A 21,870-nucleotide genomic window follows, 5' to 3' on the forward strand; every position below is an offset into this window, starting at 1 on the left:
AGTATAGCCTGAGAGTCTGGGAGGCAATATGATTCATACAGCACAGTTTGATTGACATTGTAGATTATCTGGAATGGATCAATAATAATACAATAAATAAACATATTTTATTTATTTAAAAGCTGTACTGCCTTTTGATGCTTGCATTTTAGCCATGTAATTTAGCCTGTCAGTTATGACATGTTTTTATCTTGTATCATCTTATAATTCATATATTCAGCAGTGTATGCACTCAAAACTCCAAAGATTGTATTTTCTTCAATGCTTTGTTTTTATTTATGTACTGCTTCAGGGAAATGTAAAGGCATGGTGTCCGACAGTGACAGGATTATTGTATTTTCTGTCTGAGGCACTGTCATTATACAATATTGACAATACATTCAATAGGAAAAATGTGTCATTGCACAAGAAGTGCTAACCTTTCTTGCCCTTCTTCTTGGTGCTCTCATCCCAGGTGTTGGCACTGACCAGGGACATGTTGCCCTGGCCCAGGGAGGGAAGCAGTTTGGGCCGGGGGGCAACCGGGGGTTTGGGGACCATCTTTGGAGGAGGAGCATCCCTCTGGGCTCTCCTGGCCAGCAGGGGTCCTGTCCGGACGAAGGCCTCAGGCCTGCTGATGTCCCTGGGGGGGCTGGTTGTACGTCTGGCAGCCTCCTCTGGCTGGGCAGCCTCCGGCATGGAGAGAAAAAACACATTGAAAAATTACTGTGTTGTTCTTGGGTACTGACTCACAAAAGTAAGAATGAACAGATTGGAAATCATCATCAGTGGAGGAAAAATAAGAATGCCCCACATTGCCCTCCTCAGAATGGAGGCTTTCTAGTTTTCCTGAGACCTGCCAGTCTGTCCACATCCAGGGCTCTGTCGCTGCCCAGCCTCACTACAGTCAAAGCTCATGTGGCCCGGAGAAAAGCACTTGAAGCACAGCTGGTGCATCTGACAGTGAGCTTTGGTCCTGTGATTAGTGCTTCCACAGACAGCGCACTCACGCTGATGTTTGTGGAACTGTTTACGGGGCCCTCTGTTCACAGACTGAGTATTGCTGACCAGAGCATTCTCTAACAAAGTCAAAACTTTCATTAATGTCCCACCCTCAGATACAGATGGTGCCTGGTCTGGTTCACGGCCACATTGAGAAAAATATGAAACATTAGGTCTTTTCACAGGACCCACTCCCTCCTGAGGGCAGTCAAAAACGGCAGCCACCTGCTGTGAAAGTTGTGTTCTACATGCTTTACGTTCCCTTAACAGTTCATCCAACCGATCCTGTACCTCACTGGCTGTCCAGTCACGAATGGGTTTGCTCTTGAACACTTGGGCCAACTCTTTATCAGGACAGTTGGGTACAAACATGACTGCCAACTCTGAGCACTGATTGGGTAAGGTCCTGCCCTCACTCACAAGGTACTGTTCGGCTGCCTCTGCAGCTTTGTTAAGCCTAATCCAGAAATCTATTGGACCCTCATTAGCATATGGTTTGATTGAATAGAAATCAGCTAATGGCATACCTGAGCAGACAGTATCCCCAAAGTGTTGCTTGAAAACACTGAACACCGCCTTAACATCTGTGACAACAAGGTTGTTACGCTTCCAGACTTTGGTCACATCCCGTGCCCTCCCCATGAGCCTAGACATCACCTCCCCAACATTCCCAGACCCAGTGTAACCCCTCTTCTCTAGGTAGACTTCCATTAACTCCTCCCACTCCAGGACAGAGTACTTATCTGAGCCATCACCCCTAAAAAGAGGTGGAGCACTAACATCTGACTTCACAACCAGATTCAGCTTGGACGCATCAATAAAGGTTGACCCACACTGCTCAGGCAGGGGAAACTGCTGGGGTTGGTGAGGGGGACGGGCAGGAGAAAGACTTGAAACCCCAGGCTGCAGTAAACTCGCTCTGATAGATTCTCCTATCTCTGAACCAATCTGCTTAATAAGGTCACTAAGCTGACTCGGAGGCGTCCCATTATCACCGAGTACTGTGGATGATGGTACATCAAAAGACAGAGGTGGGATACCCTGGTCAGGTGGAACAAACAGCCTACCCCTCCCAGTGCTTGCAAACTCAGGACTAGCAAACGCTCTACTCCCAGGTGTACAATTGGTGTAAATGGAAGGACACCCCTCCCTCTACCCACACTCAAATCCCCAGCATAACACGTCTTATGGATTTGAGAATCTTCCATGGCTCAACAGAGCACTAAAATACAATGTAATTTAGTGCATTCAAATACCCAAAAAAATGTATGCAATAAACAAATTCATCCAAAACATACAAATAAGCACGAATACCTGTATCTAATGAATATGCTACATTCACTTTCACTGTTTACAGTATATATTCACTTACAGTAAACCATCAACAAATTCACATGCGCAGGTCTGCACCTCATCCACATGCACAGCTCCGGCGGTCGGCTTGAGCTGACCAGTCGGCAGGTCACGTAATTAGGACACTGCCACAACTGGAATTCTGATGGTTGGATAATTTTTATTCGACCTGCACACGAAGAGACAACACACAATATGTTAGCTCTTGGTGCAGCCACAGCTCTCGGGCACCTTGCTAGTTGAAGGTCAGGCAAAAGAGAACCGGTGCTGCATGCACACATTCAGTGCCTAACAACACACTATACAATACAAGTAAAATGATATACAACATAATTCTGACAAAATAAAAGACATACCTGCACACCACGAGACAACACACAATAGGTTAGCCCTTGGTGCAGCCACAGCTCTCGGGCACCTGCGTGAGCACATAGAAACTCACTCAAACACTGCCCCAAATACTCCCGAGTTACAATAGGTACCCTAATTGGCGAGCTCGGTGAAAGTTGTTAACATAAATCTTTATATTGTCCACATTGTAACAAAACCTGTAGTTGCGTAACAGCACTTTGTGTAACTTTACCACAGTTTTATATTGACAAATTACGGCGCCAAGGACAACATACCTTGCTAGTTGAAGGTCAGGCAAAAGAGAACAATAAGAGTGTACATAAATACAGATAACCCGCGATGGACCAAACCAAAATATACAAAACTTTTACAATTAGGTGTATTTACAATATAGATACATAAAAATGTTTGTACACCAAAAAATAACATTAGCTATGGAGCTGTAATTAAATAAAGAAACCACACTGAAATATTATTATTATTAACTTATTAACATCCCCTCTTGACCTGGCCTACTTGAACTGTCCTTGTGTGCAATTTGGTGCATAATCTAGGGGAAACATCACACTACTACACATATAATTCAAGTCATACCTTTATTGTCATTCATGCTCTTATTTTTAACCGAGTAGTTTTGCAAAAGTGTAACCTGCGTCAATTCTAGGAAATATTGGAATAACGTGCTTAAGAGGACACCTGGCACGCACAACAGGATAACACAACAACCACATGTTCAATTGACAATCATTGATTTAAATGGATGTGGTCAATAGATTTGTATAGGTATATATACTAATTTAATTTAACTTGTAAGGCAAGGTTGGATTAGTAGGTCTATGCAACATGCACCTGGATAAACACGTCATGAATCGGAACGGGCTCCAACGTCCTCATCTACACATTATGACAAAATAAAGAGCTTAATCTTTCACGAAATAAAGATATAGAAGAAAACAGGTTCTAGAAACTCAATTTCTCCATGGCAATAGAATGTAAACATGTATATTGCGCCAAACATATCCAAATATCGCCTACAACTCAATTCTCAGCGCAGCATATTGGACGACTCCACAGGCATTGATCATTCGCGACTTTAAGTCATTCCTGTTATCTCTAGAGCATCCCGTATATTTATAGCGCTGCATTTCGTCCCCCTCTGACCATGGATAGGGTTGGGAGCATTCCTGAGTTCACTTATGGTCCCACTAAGGTAATCTTAGGAGATATTCCTTTTGGCATACTGTAAATGCCTGTGCATAATGTACCTAATAAAGCATAATTCTTTTTATTATCTTCAAAGGAATTCTGTAGAAGCAGCCTTTATTTTCAGACTCTGCAGGCCTGCTGGGAGGAAGCATATTACAATAAACAGGTAAGATTCATCCCACAAAAACAGTAACCACAGAAAAAAAGAGATAGATTTAATCCCAAAACAAGAGTTTTATTTCAAGACAGTTTAGAGAAGATGGTCATAAGAGTTCTTAATATCACTTTCAAATTGTGAGACATGAGCAGTTGTGAAATGTTGCGAGAGGCCCTTCTGAAAGCACATTATATGGTCTTTAGTGGCACGGTCTCACACCTTACCTCATCTTGCAGAAGAAGCTCATGGTCCACTATCTGCTGCTCCAGAGTCGAGGCCAGGTCTCGCCCCATGTCACCATGGAGCACATGAGCGACTGGCTGGTGTCTCAGGGCAAAAAATCCCTTAGGGAGAGGTGAGTACCACGTCAGCTCTCACCTTCACTGCCATTATCTGTCACCAGCAGCACTCCAGGAGGTGTGGGTAAAATAAACAACAGATAAATAGGAAGCCAGGAAAGTTGAAATGCTTTGTGTTTTATTTGAAGGGTGTGGAAGGAAACCCTGGAGGAAGGGAACGAACTCGCTCGGCTGGTAAGAGAATGAGAGTTAGAGACTTAGACTATCAGTCAGTGAGCTCTTTTCTAGCCTTTCAACAACTAGTTAGTACAGCAGAATATATCTGTTGTGAAATTACACTAATGGGACTTCCTGTTTCCTACGGCAGACCTGGGAAGTAAACACCTGCCTAAAAATGATTGACATGGAGCACAAGGCTGTCTGCAAGCTCCGCCGCTCTATGCACCCCACCTCTCCAGCTGGCGCTGACATGTGAGTTCCATGTACTGCCCCGCATACGGCTTGCTCCATTCATCTACACATCTGGAGCTTTGCAGAAAAAAACTAGGGCAGTGTTCTCTGTGTGAACATTGCACATAGTTTAGCTTTCTCTGCTGCTTTTTGTTGATTTCAGCGACCCCAAGGTCCACATCATCATGGAGAGAGCTGTGAGGAGCATTCAGGACAAGCTGTCCAATAAGCCCTGTAGCAACCTGCTCAGCCCATCCCAGGTGGTGGTGGAGCTGGTGCCCAGGATCCTCCTGGCCCTGTGGCTTCAGCCAGAGGAAGGCCATTCAGATCACCCCATCCTCCTAAGCGGGATGGCTGTGAGTATGGTGGTGGCCGTAGGGGAGAAGCTCTCCAGCATGTTGAAGGCCTCTTCTCCTCACACCCCTTTCTCCCGGGCTGCTGCTTTTGACTCTGTGAGGTCGATCCTCGGGAGAATCAGCCAGTCCTTCTCCCTGGATGACCTCACAACCCCTTTTTTTATGAGCTCTGTCTGTGCCTTTGTGGCGGACGAGGTGAAAAGCTGCTTCCAGCCTACTGCAGACACCCTGCCAGTTCCCCCTGTCCTAGTGGTGGCCGTCTCCGCCACACTACCAGCTGACATCCAAGCAGGTGAGTAGCACTCATAGAGAGCACTCTGACATATGCCTTTTGTCATGACATCCTGGTGCCTTGTAGTAGTAAAGCCAATCAGGATTTTAATTGTCACCCCAAACACAGATGCAGACCAGGCTTCTTCCCACCTGGAGGTTGTGGAAATCCCCCATAACACAGAGGCAGACCCAGCTTCTTCCCACCCATTGGTTGTGGACATCACCCCTAACACAGAGTCAGACCCTGCTTCTTCCAACCTGGAGGTTGTGGACATCACCCATAACACAGAGGCAGACCCGGCTTCTTCTCAGCTGGAGGTTGTGGACATCACCCCTAACAAAGAGGCACACCTGGCTTCTTCCCACCTGGAGCTTGTGGACATCACCCCTAACACAGAGTTAGACCCGGCTTCTTCCTATCAGGAGGTTGTGGAAACCACCCCTAACACAGAGACAGACCCGGCATCTTCCAACCTGGAGCTTGTGGACATCACCCCAAACACAGAGGCAGACCCGGCTTCTTCCCACCGTATGGTTGTGGACATCACCCCTAACACAGAGGCAGACCCGGCTTCTTCTCACCTGGAGGTTGTGGACATCACCCCTAACAAAGAGGCACACCTTGCTTCTTCCCACCTGGAGGTTGTGGACATCACTCCTAACAAAGAGGCACACCTGGCTTCTTCCCACCAGGAGCTTGTGGACATCACCCCTAACACAGAGGCTAAGAAGGCTTCTACCCACCTGAAGTTTGTGGTCATCACCCCTAACACAGAGTTAGACCCGGCTTCTTCCTATCAGGAGGTTGTGGAAACCACCCCTAACTCAGAGGCAGACCCGGCTTCTTCCCACCTGGAGCTTGTGGACATCACCCCAAACACAGAGGCAGATCCTGCTTCTTCCCACATGGAGTTTGTGGACATCACCCCTAACACAGATGCAGACCCGGCTTCTTCCCACCTAGAGGTTGTGGACATCACCCCAAACACAGAGGCAGATCCTGCTTCTTCCCACCTGGAGCTTGTGGACATCACCCCTAACACAGAGGCAGACCCGGCTTCTTTCCACCTAGTTGTTGTGGACATAACCTTTAACACAGAGGCAGACCCGGCTTATTCCCAGCTGGAAGTTGTGGAAATCACCCCTAACATAGAGGCAGACCCGGCTTCTTCCCACCGTAAGGTTGTGGACATCACCCCTAATACAGAGGTAGACCCGGCTTCTTCTCACCTGGAGGTTGTGGAAATCACCCCTAACAAAGAGGCAGAACCCGTCTCTTCCCACTTGGAGATTGTGTTCGTCACACCTAACACAGAGGCAGAACCCGTCTCGTCCCACTTGGAAGTTGTGGACATCACCCCTTACACAGAGGCAGACCCGGCTTCTACCCACCTGAAGGTTGTGGACATCACCCCTAACACAGAGGCAGATCCGGCTTGTTCTCAGCTGGAGGTTTTGGACCTCTCCCCTAACACAAATGCATACCCGGCTTCTTCACTCTTGGAGGTTGTGGACGTCACACATGAAGAAAAGCCTCTCATGGTGGCCGTCTCCGCCACTCTGCCATCTGACATCCAAGCAGGTGAGTAAGACTTATAGAAAGCACTCTGACAGGTGCCATTTGTCATGATAACATGTAAAGTGTTGGTCCCATGTTTCATGAGCTGAAAGAAAAGATCCCATTCAACTGGCCAGTGTTTAGAACCTACGGTTTGCATTTATTTACGTTCTGTCCCGCTTTTGTCCTTTTCCAGAGGATGTTGCTGTGGTCACCCCGGATGTCACCCCACACGTCACCAAGGACGTGACCCTGGATGTTCCATGCAGGGCGAGGAAAGGGGCAGTCCGGCGTTTTTTTTGCAGGCTTTGGAGTGCAGTGTGCTGCTGCGCTTGCCACAAGGAAGAGGAGGAACAATATTAATTATTCATTAGACCAGAAACAGGATTGAACCATAGACCATTAAATTCTTTGCATTATAGTTGCCTTCAATTCTGATTTTCTTCTGTTTAATTCTTAATTAATTTCAGAACATTTCTCTAAACTTTGTGGAGTAGGTTGTATAAATAAGTGGGAAACATCCCAATCCCAATTTTAATGCTTTTAATAATTAACTTATTACATTTTTTTTAGATGTATTATTTGACAAAAAAGTGGAGGGCGCGACCAAAAAACTTTAATCATCATAGAAAACTCTTGCTCACTATTAAAAATGCATTGTTTAATTTAAGCAAGGTTAAAAGATTAACGTTTCGGCCTAGTCTATGACGATATGCAAGTTGTGTTTGCCCAGTTAAAGGGGGACCCAGACTCACCCTGGTTCTTGAGGGTTGCAGACACTGAATAATTATCATTTGAAATAAATGGCACTTTTCAAGTCTTGACTAAAAATCTTTAATGAATATGAATTTAAATACAATTGTCTCTCTCTGGGTGTGAATCACTATCACTATGACCTCTTGCTCAGCCTGCCCGTTGGCCTGATTAGAAGGCTTCCCCTCTCATTCCTTGCTCACAGGAGCAGGGGTGATGGCATCCGGGGTAACCTCTTCCTCTCCTGTATCTAACCCATCTTTCTGGCTGTGAGTTCGACTGAGGTCACTCGTTCTCTCTCCCAGGGTGTTGGATAGTTTCTCCTCCTCTGTGTCTTGTGTATTTTCTACATTGTAGAATAATAGTGAAGTCATCAAAACGATTAAATAACACATATGGCATCATGTAGTAACCAAAAACGTGTTACACATATCAAAATATATTTCAGATTTGAGATTCTTCAAAGTAGCCACCCTTTGCCTTGATCACAGCTTTGTACATACAGAATAATACGAAATGTTCTGAGACCAGGTTGCGCTTTCACCTCCCCCGGTAAGAGGGGAATAAGGCAACCTCAGAGTTACATTCAAGGATACTTTATTGACACAAACGGATGAAATGGACATGGAAAGGTAGTGGAATGATAGTGGTCCTGTAATGGACAGATAACAGGGGTAATGAATATGCACAATAACTGATAGCACAAGTAGAGCAACAACGCTATTAACAAAGGAAGGGCTGTATTAATGGCATAATGCTACCTGCGGAGTATTACACAACACAGTAAAACACAGAGAGGCAACTTACAATAGGCAATGGTAGTAACTATGAAGAACAACAAGCAAGAATGATATACATGTTACAAACTCACTTTGTGCACGTACACTATCCCACGGTATCTCTGTGCATTCAAATTGTCATCGATAAAATGTTCATTGTCCGTAGCTTATGCCTGCCCATACAATAACCCCACTGCCACCATGGAGCATTCACAACGTTGACATCAGCCAACAGCTCGCCCATACGCTGCTTTACAAGTGGTCGTGAGGCCAGTTAGAGTCGTGAGGCCAGTTAGAAGTACTGCCAAATTCTCTAAAGCCGCCTTGGCTTATGGTTGAGAAATTAACATAAACATATCTGGCAACAGCTCTGGTGGACATTCCTGCAGTCCGTAAGCCAATTGCACGCTGCCTCAAAACTTGAAACATCTGTGCATTGTGTTGTGTGACAAAACTGCACATTTTAGAGTGGCATTTTATTGTCCTCAGCACAAGGTGCACCTGTGTAATTATCATGCTGTTTAATCAGCTTCTTGATATGCCATAGTTGTGAGGTGGATGGATTATCTTGGCAAAGGAGAAATGCTCGCTTACAGGGATGTAAACAAATTTGTGTACACAATTTGAGAGAAATAAGCTTTTTGTGCGAATGGAACGTTTCTGGGATTTTTATTTCAGCTCATGAAACATGGGACCAACACTTTACATGTTGCGTTTATATTTTTGTTCAGTGTAGTTATTAGGTTGGGAGATTGGGATCCTATCTGGGCTAGCTAAAGCCAACTTCATGGTTAGTAGTATGACAGAGAAAATATAACAAGACAAATTTAAACATCACAAATCTGAGGGGGCAAGTGACCCTGTGCCCCCTTTGGGCATGACGTCTCTGCTATCAACCACATCATTCTGTCTCCGTGAATATTCAAAACAGACACATTCATTCAGGTCTGGTACTGGTCCTACCATATAGATCAGGGATGGACAATTCCAGTCCTTGGGGGTCGGAGGGGTGTCACACTTTTTCCCCATCCCTAGCAAACACAGATGATTAAACTTATTGCATTCTAAACTGAAACCCATGAGTACTTGATTATTAGAGTCAAACGTGTTAGCTGGGGCTGGGGAAAAAGTGTAACACCAATCAGGTCCCGAGGACTGGAGTTGCCCATCCCTGATATAGATGCTCTGTTTGCACGCATCGAGGGATGTGGTGACAGTGGAGACAAGGGAGCACACATAAACAGCTTTGTCCTTTTAGAAAGTCGTCATAATCCTTAAATAAATATGATATGTATGCAAGAAATGCAAGAAATGCAGAGCCACTTCCAAAAACATATTGACAGAGTCTAGTATCTAGTAATCTAATCAATTCGTTTTCAACCCCTTTGTTATGGCAAGCCTAAATAAGCTCAGGAGTAAAAATGTGCTTAACAAGTCACATAATCAGTTAGATGGACTCACTATGTGTGCAATAATAGTGATTTTTGAATGACTACATAATCTCTGTACCCCACACATGCAATTATCTATTAGGTCCCTCAGTCGAGCAGTGAATTTCAAACATAGATTCAACCATGAAGACCAGGGAGGTTTTCCAATGCCTCGCAAAGAAGGGCACCTTTTGGTAGATGGGTACAAATAAAGCAGACATTGAATATTCCTTTGAGCATGGTGAAGTTATTAATTACGCTTTGGATGGTGTATCAATACACCCAGTCACCACAAAAATACAGGTGTCCATCCTAACTCAGCTGCCAGAGAGGAAGGAAAACGCTCAGGGATTTCACCATGAGGCCAATGGTGACTTTAAAACAGTTAGTTTAATGCTTTGATAGGAGAAAACTGAGGATGAATCATCAACATTGTAGTTACTCCACAATACTAACCTAATTGACAGAGTATGCACTCACTAACTGTAAGTCGCTCTGGATAAGAGCGTCTGCTAAATGACTAAAATGTAAATGTAAAAGAAGGAAACCTGTACATGCATTGTGTTTGCAATAAGGCACTAAAGTAAAACTGCAAATAATGTGGCAAAGAAATGAACTTTATGTCCTGAATACAAAGCGTAATGTTTGGGGTAAATCCAACACAACACATCACTGAGTACCACTCTTCATATTTTCAAGCATGGTTGTGGCTGCATCATGTTATGGGTATGCATGTCATTGGCAAGGACTAGATACTTTTTTAGGATAAAAATAAACGGCATAGAGCTAAGTACAGGCAGATTCCTAGAGGAAAACCTGGTTCAGTCTGCTTTCCAACAGACACTGGGAGACAAATTCCCTCTTCAGCAGGACAATAACCTAAAACACAAGGCCAAATATTCACTGGAGTTGCTTACCAAGATGACATTGAATGTTTCTGAGTGGCTTAGTTACAGTTTTGACTTAATTCGGCTTGAAAACCTATGGCAAAAAAAAAATGGCTGTCTATACAATGTATATTGCATACATTTTACAATCCAGTTGTGCAAAGCTCTTGGAGATTTACCAAGTAAGACACAGCTTTAATCGACTCAGGGGTGGGAATACTTATGTAAATGAGATATTTCTGTATGTAATTTCCAATACATTTGCAAAAATTTCAAAAGCGTGTTTTCAATTTGTCATTATGGGGTATTGTGTGTAGCTGCGTGAGAGAAAATATTATAATTGAATCCATTTTGAATTCAGGCTGTAAGAAAACAACATGTGGAATAAGTTAAGGGGTATGAATACTTTCTGAATGCACTGTATATCTGCAAGAAAGTGATAAATAAGTGACTGTTTGAAAGGGGGTCCTATAAACATTGCCTTATTTATATTTTTACATATAACATAAAGTTAATTCTGTCTGAAATAGTCATGCTATAATGGGCGTCGTTTCTCAGACCAAATTTCCATTCTGGCTCAAACAAAGCAATCTGATCATGCTCCAGTCAAAAATAGCTATAGGGAATGCCTATACATTGTCCAATCTCCTTCCCCACATTGATTTCATCTTATTCAGAAAAAAACAAACTTGAAATTAAGTGTTGTTTCAGTGTCTTGTTGCAGGTTGTGCAATGTTCAAAAGTGTGTGAGAGAAAAAGCATTAACTTGTGTGTGTGGTGTCAAGTGTGGAGGGTCCTATGTATGCAAATAGCCGAGATTGGATATTTCAGCACCATGGACAGCAGCGACATTGGGATAGCGAGATCTGTAATTCAGCAACACATGACACTGGATAGTGGCTGTCTCAGGTGAAGTTGGCATTGGGAAAATCCCATCTAATGGGAAACGAGGCATAGGAGGCAAAAAGACTGAAGGAGAAGACTCCCACAGGAACTGTTGGCTTAACTGTTCTGCCACATTCATTTCAAATGTTACATTTTTCGATTTGTAAATAAAAGGGAACACATCTGCAAATAATGTAAACTGACTTTTCTAACTACACTGTACAGCTTTAGTGTGTCTGTGCGTCATTGGTACAACTGCAAGCAATTCGCTTCTCAAATCCTTCTCAAATGTCTGTTTAATGTGAGAAATAAAATGAAAAACAACTGTTAGACTATTACAATGCGTACTGTCATGAATTATTACTATTCCCAACAAGACAACGAAGTGATGGTCTTTACCCGCCATGGAGACTTATAAAGGCTACTTCCCCCCCACCAAAAGTTCCCACGCTGAGCGATATTGTTTACTACATCATTATGCATATAATTCAAGTCATACCTTTATTGTCATTCATGCTCTTATTTTTAACCGAGTAGCTTTGCAAAAGTGTAACCTGCGTCAATTCAGAGCTAGGAAATATTGAAATAACGTGCTTAAGAGGACTACACCCGTCGCTATGGGCGGGCCATAGGGGGCCGGGCCCGCCCCCAAAAATGCTTGGCACCCCCCACTTGAGGCACAGATCTCTTAAAAAGTGAGGTGGAACTTTCTGAGGTGGAAGTTGGGAGAGTTATATTTCAGTGAAACGTAAGTGAAGGAGGCCCCGCTCTCTCGCTTTCCCAGATGTTTAGTTCATTTCATTCCGATCTCCTTTGCATTATTGTAGCCATTTTCTGTAGCCTGTCAACTATGCTTCTGTCTATCCCTGTTCTCTCCTCTCTGCACAGGCTATACAAACGCCTCACACCGCGTGGCTGCTGCCACTCTAACCTGGTGGTCCCTGCGCGCACGACCCACGTGGAGTTCCAGGTCTCCGGCAGCATCTGGAACTGCCGTTCTGCGGCCAACAAGGCAGAGTTTAATCTCAGCCTATGCTACCCTCCAGTCCCTCGACTTCTTGGCGCTGACGGAAACATGGATTACCACTGAAAACACTGCTACTCCTACTGCTCTCTCCTCGTCTGACCATGTGTTCTTGCATACCCCGAGAGCATCTGGTCAGCGGGGTGGTGGCACAGGAATCCTCATCTCTCCCAAGTGGACATTCTCTCTTTTTCCCCTGACCCATCTGTCTATCTCCTCATTTGAATTCCATGCTGTCACAGTCACTAGCCCATTCAAGCTTAACATCCTTATCATTTATCGCCCTCCAGGTTCCCTTGGAGAGTTCATCAATGAGCTTGACGCCTTGATAAGTTCCTTTCCTGAGGATGGCTCACCCCTCACAGTTCTGGGTGACTTTAACCTCCCTACGTCAACCTTTGACGCATTTCTCTCTGCCTCCTTCTTTCCACTCCTCTCCTCTTTTGACCTCACCCTCTCACCGTCCTCCCCTACTCACAAGGCAGGCAATACGCTTGACCTCATCTTTACTAGATGCTGTTCTTCTACTAATCTCACTGCAACTCCCCTACATGTCTCCGACCACTACTTTGTATCCTTTTCTCTCTCGCTCTCCTCCAACACTACTCACTCTGCCCCTACTCAGATGGTAATGCGCCGTCGCAACCTTCGCTCTCTCTCTCCCGCTACTCTCTCCTCCTCCATCCTATCATCTCTTCCCTCTGCTCAATCCTTCTCCCTCCAATCTCCTGATTCTGCCTCCTCAACCCTCCTCTCCTCCCTTTCTGCATCCTTTCACTCTCTATGTCCCCTATCCTCCCGGCCGGCTCGGTCCTCCCCTCCTGCTCCGTGGCATGACGACTTATTGCGAGCTCACAGAACAGGGCTCCGGGCAGTCGAGCGGAAATGGAGGAAAACTAGACTCCCTGCGGGTTTGTCATATTTTCACTCCCTCCTCTCTACATTTTCTTCCTCTGTTTCTGCTGCTAAAGCCACTTTCTACCACTCTAAATTCCAAGCATCTGCCTCGAACCCTAGGAAGCTCTTTACCACCTTCACCTCCCTGCTGAATCCTCCCCCCACCCCCCCTCTATGTGGATGACTTCGTCAACCATTTTGAAAAGAAGGTTGACGAAATCCGATCCTCATTTGTTAAGTCAAATGACACTGCTGGTCCTGCTCACACTGCCCTACCCTATGCTTTGACTTCTTTCTCCCCTCTCTCTCCAGATGAAATCTTGCGACTTGTGACGGCCGGCCGCCCAACAACCTGCCCGCTTGACCCTATCCCCTCCTCTCTTCTCCAGACCATTTCCAGAGACCTTCTCCCTTACCTCACCTCGCTCATCAACTCATCCTTGACCGCTGGCTATGTCCATTCCGTCTTCAAGAGAGCGAGAGTTGCACCCCTTCTCAAAAAACCTACACTCGATCCCTCCGATGTCAACAACTACAGACCAGTATCCCTTCTTTCTTTTCTCTCCAAAACTCTTGAGCGTGCCGTCTTTAGCCAACTCTCTTGCTATCTCTCTCAGAATGACCTTCTTGATCCAAACCAGTCAGGTTTCAAGACTGGTCATTCAACTGAGACTGCTCTTCTCTGTGTCACGGAGGCTCTCCGCACTGCCAAAGCTAACTCTCTCTCCTCTGCTCTTGTCCTTCTAGACCTGTCTGCTGCCTTTGATACTGTGAACCATCAGATCCTCCTCTCCACCCTCTCCGAGTTGGGCATCTCCGGCGCGGCTCACTCTTGGATTGCGTCCTACCTGACAGGTCGCTCCTACCAAGTGGCGTGGCGGGAATCTGTCTCCGCACCACGTGCTCTCACCACTGGTGTCCCCCAGGGCTCAGTTCTAGGCCCTCTTCTATTCTCGCTATACACCAAGTCACTTGACTACCTCTAGCGAGCACACGGAGGGCTGTGCGGCCCCCCAAAGACATGCCACCCCACACCATGACTGACCCACCGCCAAACCGGTCATGCTGGAGGATGTTGCAGGCAGCAGAACGTTCTCCACGGCGTCTCCAGACTCTGTCACGTCTGTCACATGTGCTCAGTGTGAACCTGCTTTCATCTGTGAAGAGCACAGGACACCAGTGGCGAATTTGCCAATCTTGGTGTTCTCTGGCAAATACCAAACGTCCTGCACGGTGTTGGGCTGTAAGCACAACCCCCACCTGTGGACGTCGGGCCCTCATACCACCCTCATGGAGTCTGTTTCTGACCGTTTGAGCAGACACATGCACATTTGTGGCCTGCTGGAGGTCATTTTGCAGGGCTCTGGCAGTGCTCCTCCTGCTCCTCCTTGCACAAAGGCAGAGGTAGCAGTCCTGCTGCTGGGTTGTTGCCCTCCTACGGCCTCCTCCACGTCTCCTGATGTACTGGCTTGTCTCCTGGTAGCGCCTCCATGCTCTGGACACTACGCTGACAGACACAGCAAACCTTCTTGCCACAGCTCGCATTGATGTGCCATCCTGGATGTGCTGCACTACCTGAGCCACTTGTGTGGGTTGTAGACTCCGTCTCATGCTACCACTAGAGTGAAAGCACCACCAGCATTCAAAAGTGACCAAAATATCAGCCAGGAAGCATAGGAACTGAGAAGTGGTCTGTGGTCACCAGCTGCAAAACCAGTCCTTTATTGGGGGTGTCTTGCTAATTGCCTATAATTTCCACCTGTTGTCTATTCCATTTGCACAACAGCATGTGAAATGTATTGTCAATCAGTGTTGCTTCCTAAGTGGACAGTTTGATTTCACAGAAGTGTGATTGACTTGGAGTTACATTGTGTTGTTTAAGTGTTCCCTTTATTTTTTTGAGCAGTGTATATATACAGTGGGGAAAAAAGTATTTAGTCAGCCACCAATTGTGCAAGTTCTCCCACTTAAAAAGATGAGAGAGGCCTGTAATTTTCATCATAGGTACACGTCAACTATGACAGACAAAATGAGAAAAAAAAATCCAGAAAATCACATTGTAGGATTTTTAATGAATTTATTTGCAAATTATGGTGGAAAATAAGTATTTGGTCAATAACAAAAGTTTCTCAATACTTTGTTATATACCCTTTCTTGGCAATGACACAGGTCAAACGTTTTCTGTAAGTCTTCACAAGGTTTTCACACACTGTTGCTGGTATTTTGGCCCATTCCTCCATGCAGATCTCCTCTAGAGCAGTGTTGTTTTGGGGCTGTCGCTGGGCAACACGGACTTTCAACTCCCTCCAAAGATTTTCTATGGGGTTGAGATCTGGAGACTGGCTAGGCCACTCCAGGACCTTGAAATGCTTCTTACGAAGCCACTCCTTCGTTGCCCGGGCGGTGTGTTTGGGATCATTGTCATGCTGAAAGACCCAGCCACGTTTAATCTTCAATGCCCTTGCTGATGGAAGGAGGTTTTCACTCAAAATCTCACGATACATGGCCCCATTCATTCTTTCCTTTACACGTATCAGTCGTCCTGGTCCCTTTGCAGAAAAACAGCCCCAAAGCATGATGTTTCCACCGCCATGCTTCACAGTAGGTATGGTGTTCTTTGGATGCAACTCAGCATTCTTTGTCCTCCAAACACGACGAGTTGAGTTTTTACCAAAAAGTTATATTATGGTTTCATCTGACCATATGACATTCTCCCAATCCTCTTCTGGATCATCCAAATGCACTCTAGCAAACTTCAGACGGGCCTGGACATGTACTGGCTTAAGCAGGGGGACACGTCTGGCACTGCAGGATTTGAGTCCCTGGCGGCGTAGTGTGTTACTGATGGTAGGCTTTGTTACTTTGGTCCCAGCTCTCTGCAGGTCATTCACTAGGTCCCCCCGTGTGGTTCTGGGATTTTTGCTCACCGTTCTTGTGATTATTTTGACCCCACGGGGTGAGATCTTGCGTGGAGCCCCAGATCGAGGGAGATTATCAGTGGTCTTGTATGTCTTCCATTTCCTGATAATTGCTCCCACAGTTGATTTCTTCAAACCAAGCTAATTACCTATTGCAGATTCAGTCCTCCCAGCTTGGTGCAGGTCTACAATTTTGTTTCTGGTGTCCTTTGACAGCTCTTTGGTCTTGGCCATAGTGGAGTTTGGAGTGTGACTGTTTGAGGTTGTGGACAGGTGTCTTTTATACTGATAACAAGTTCAAACAGGTGCCATTAATACAGGTAACGAGTGGAGGACAGAGCAGCCTCTTAAAGAAGAAGTTACAGGTCTGTGAAAGCCAGAAATCTTGCTTGTTTGTAGGTGACCAAATACTTATTTTCCACCATGATTTGCAAATAAATTCATAAATGTGATTTTCTGAAATACTTTTTTCCCCCACTGTATATATATACATACATACATACATATACACATACACACAAACACACATATATATACATACATATATACACATACACATATATACATATATGTACATATACACACACACACACCATTACACATCACTATTATTAAAATACCAGTGGCATTAAAATAAAGGATAGTTGTAAACAAATTAATAAGAATGGCCCAAAAAATAAGTACAATGCAATCTGCAACCCTGTGTTTGTGTGTGTGCGTGTGTGCGTGCGTGTGAATGAAAGGGTCTGTCTATCCCAGTAGTATGCATATTAGATGCAGTAGTTGGGGCACCTCTCCAATCTCTGATAGTTCTAGGTGTCTTTTGCCAGAGGTTACCTCAGCATATGTAGGCTGATGATCTGAATGATACATGGTGTGGACTGCATCATGTGGTGTACTTCTCTGAAGGACAGTGTTCTGCCCGACCCTGGAGTAGTGGGCAGTGCTGTGTTGTGATGGGCCAGGTCTAGTAGAGCTGTGTTGTGATGGGCCGGGTCTAGTAGAGCTGTGCTGTGGTGGGCCTTGTCTTGTAGAGCTGTGTTGTGATGGGCCTGGTCTAGTAGAGCTGTGTTGTGATGGGCCGGGTCTGGCTATTCTCTCTTGGGGATGGTGGGGGTACTGTTGTTTCAGAAGGTGGGGCGGGGGGGGGGGGGGGCTCTGTTGCTGAGGTGATGGGTGTGTGGGTCCCTGCCAAGTGTTGCATCCTTTAGGTCCTTGGCAAAGGTTCTGATACTGTCCTGATCAAGATGTACATTATTGTATAAATGTTCACATGTCAGAGTGGGGTGGTGAGCCGTTCTGACGTTGAGCAGTGAGGCACAGTCCACAGTGATCTGTTGATTTATTTTTTCGATCAACTTTCCTGGGAAGTGTGGATGATGATGTTGTTGGGGGTGTCAATCCTGGTCTGACTGAGTAGCTGCATTGCACTCTCAGTTGTAGGACACCAGAACTTATACACCTGGTGTCTAGGGAATAATCTTTCCTGGACTAAGAACTTCCCATTTGAATCAATAAGGATTGCAGTTGTGGGTGACTGTCTGGGTGGAGCAGACTGGGAGACTGGTATTCTGACCTGGGCTGGAGCAGACTGGGAGGCTGGTTGGCTGACCTGGGTTGGAACACACTGTGCTGGAGCAGACTGGGAAGCAGGTAGGCTGACCTGGGCTAGAGCAGAGTGGGATGCTGGTTGGCTGATCTGGACTGGAGCAGACTGGTAGGCGGGTGCAGTGTCATCAGGCTGTGTGGTGGAGGCCATGCTGGTCTCAGGTTCTGCTTGTGTTGTACCAGGCTGGTGGACATGTTCTCTAGATGCAGAGGACATATTGACTAGCTGCTGGTTGAGGGTGTCAATGTACCTCTCTCTTTGTTCTAGCTCCTTTCTTGTTGTGCTCAGATGGTCTCTGAGGTCATCATTTGTCTGATTGAACTGTTTCATCTCTTCTTTTAGTTTCTGGACAGTGTCCTCTTCCCTCTCTCTGAATTCTATGACCTCTGCTTCAATTAGAGAGAGGGTGTTGTGGAACCTTTGCATAGCAGGTGTTCTTGGTGTTGTAGGCATGTCCTTGGCTTTGTCTGCTGCAGGTGAGGTAGGTAGAGGGACACTGAGGGCTTCTTGCTGGGTCACAGAGACCGTTGGGGCCTGCTTTTCTCCATCTCCCTCCTTGACTTTTTCCTCAGTTTCTGAGATGAGTTCAGCTTCTGCTTTTAGGGTAGCAAACATATTCTCAAAATCCTGGAGGCTTGAATCATTGCCTTGTATCAATACAGTTCCATTATTATATAAGTTTACTGTTTGATACGTGTTGCTCTGGTCAGCTTCTTCAAAAATGCTGATCTGACATCCTTGGCTGATGCCTCTCTTTTTTGAGAAAGGGAAATTGTTGCAAATAACCCTTTTTCATATGTGCCCTTGTTTGGTATTAAATATTACATTTGCTCTTGTTTTGAAACTGGTAAGATCTGCAAACAGGCATTCATGGTTCTGTCCCATCATCAAACCTTTGAAACTTTTCTTAGCTTTCTCCGTCTGGATGTCTGGTGGGTAAACAATTTCACACATTGTTGCAATAGAAGCGTTGTTTCTTGTATTATTCTCTCTTTCTTGTATTATTCTCTGTTTTACTTTGATGTCATTTGTCTACTGTCCTTATTTTGTCTTATTTTGTCTTTCTTTTCTTCAGTTAACTAGATATTATTTGTTAGCTAGCTAGCTTCTTCCAGGAGAGTCCCTAGCAACTGCTTAGCAACTGGTAAACAATTCAGCTAGCTAAGATAACTGTACAGTTTTATGAAAAATAGTTACTTTTTCAAAAGCCTTTCTTCTTTGTTTGTTGCTTGTTTTGTCTCTTATTCAGTTTTGCAGTTTTCTTTTGGGTTTTTTCCGATGTACTCCACTCTAAAAACCATGTAAATTTCAATTTTTGTAGGAGCTCATTTTTTCATCAGCTGCTGCCAGGGGCGGTGTGTTCATTAGGGCGATATGGGCGACGCACTGCCAAAACGGGAAAAGGAAGGGATTTTTTTTCTAATCAATTATATCACGGCAACAGTAGTTATCAGTGTTCTAATCTAGACGTCTGATCTGCCACTAAATGTCCAATCAGGCTAAAGTCGTGCTTCAAATGGCCCCGCCCCTTTTGGGGCGATTTCAGTCAGGTTGAAAATCGCCCCAGAAGTCTCTCATAGACTCTCATGTAAAATCTTTTTTTTTTCAAATATCAGAGCTTTCAATACAATCTCTATGGGTTCCGGGAGGGCTTGCACTTACGTGCTTTCGTCATACGTAACATAACCATGAACATAACTAAGAAAAGAGCGGGTAGCAGCGTCAATCAATTCACGTACTATTGTCAAGATGGCTAGCGTTCAGTGCAACTCGATTGTCTCTTTGAAAGAAGTTCCTTTTTGTCGGCGAACAAATCAAGATAAATTGGCAACGAAACAATTAGGACCTCCCAGACCAAATGTAATAATTCAACAGGTTTCTACTAAAGGGGGAAAGTCCTACACCCGAGGATTTTCCAAAAATTGGTACGAACGAAAAACCTGGCTAGCAGGCTGCGATGTAGCTAATGCAGTCTTCTGCTACCCCTGCTTACTCTTTCACCCTGAAGGCGGCACGGCAGACAGCACCGCTTGGACAGCGACTGGTGTAACGGACATGCACCATCTTTCAGAAAAGATTAAGAAACATGAGCTGTCAAAGACCCACATGGATAGCTGTTTGAGATTGTCTGCTTTGGGGAGAGTGAACATTGCCACTCAACTGGATGAGGGATACAGGCTAGCTGTCCGCCGCCACAACGATGAGGTTAGCAAGAACCGCCACATCCTCAGCCGGCTAATCCAGTGTGTGAAGTTTTGCGGAGTGTTTGAGTTAGCTTTGTGAGGCAAAGATGAAACTGAGGGCTCCACCAACCCTGGTATTTTTCTTGGACTTGTCAACTTTGTGGCACAATTAGATGAGGTGTTTGATGACCATCTTAAAAATGCTAAAGTTTTCAAGGGCACATCAAAGACCATTCAAAACGAGCTACTGGAGTGTATGCTAGCGGTCATGAGGGAACATATTGTGGAGGAGGTGAAGTCGGCGAACTTCGTAGCTATCCAAGCTGACGAGACCACGGACGTTTCTACACAGACACAGCTGGTGCTTGTGCTGAGGTACATAGATAGCAACCACAAAGTGCAGGAGCGCTTTTTTGAGTTCCTTCCCATCTCGGAATCAACCTCAGTCTCAATCGCCAGTGTGCTTTTGGAGAGACTGAACGGTCTTTTTGCCGACGACGAGAAAGTCAAACTCATTGCGCAAGCTTACGATGGAGCCAGTGTGATGAGGGGAGAGAAGGCTGGTGTGCAGCAAAAGGTGCGTGAGCATTTCAAGAATGCCCATTACGTGCATTGCTATGCGCATCAGCTGAATTTGATCATGCAGCAAGCTACTTCTCGCATCAAAAAAGTGAACATTTTCTTTTCCGATCTGAGCGGGATTGCAACTTTTTTTTCCCGGTCACCCAAACGCACCAGCATTCTTGACCAGACTGTTGCACGAAGACTGCCCAGACCTTCATCCACACGGTGGAACTTCAACAGCAGAGTCGTGAACACTGTCTACGAGAATCGAGATGACCTCATAGAATGTTTTGAAGCCATCCGGACGGGTTCATTGGGTTCATTTGACCAGCCCACCGTGAGAGAGGCATCTGGCTACGTGAGGATGCTACATGATGAAGATTTTTTTTTTTTCCTGGGGCTTTTTCACAAAATCATGCCCCACGTCGACATTCTGTACCAGAAGCTACAGAAGAAGGACATCGATGCTGTCTTCATCAAACGTGCCCTCGACAGCTTCACAAGCAGTGTGCAGGCCATAAGGTAAGATTAAACAATATCATTCGATCTTTCTCAAAGCAGAGCTTTATTTGAAAATGTATGCATGAAAGGAGACTGCATTTGTGTTTGAAATTACATTATTCTCATTATATATGGCCAGTGGTGTAATCTAGCTTATTTTATATACTATGTGTACTGTACAGTGGTGCTCATAAGTGTATGAACACATTCTAAAGTTGACTAAAAAGAGGAATACAAAAATAAAAAAATCATCTTTTGGAAATTGATCTTAATGACTTAATTAAAAAAGTTGGAAAATCCAACCTTTAAGGACACCAATTTTCTTTTCTTTTTTATTCCTCTTTTTAGTCAACTTTAGCATGGGCTCATAAGCTTATGAGCACCACTGTATACTGTGCTGAACATCCAGGCTATGTGAGACACAAAGGCTAACTTAAACACTAAAGACTTTATGCA

This window comes from Coregonus lavaretus (genome assembly GCF_964263955.1).
Source record: "Coregonus lavaretus genome assembly, contig: HAP1_SCAFFOLD_806, whole genome shotgun sequence".
Lineage (NCBI taxonomy): Eukaryota > Metazoa > Chordata > Actinopteri > Salmoniformes > Salmonidae > Coregonus > Coregonus lavaretus.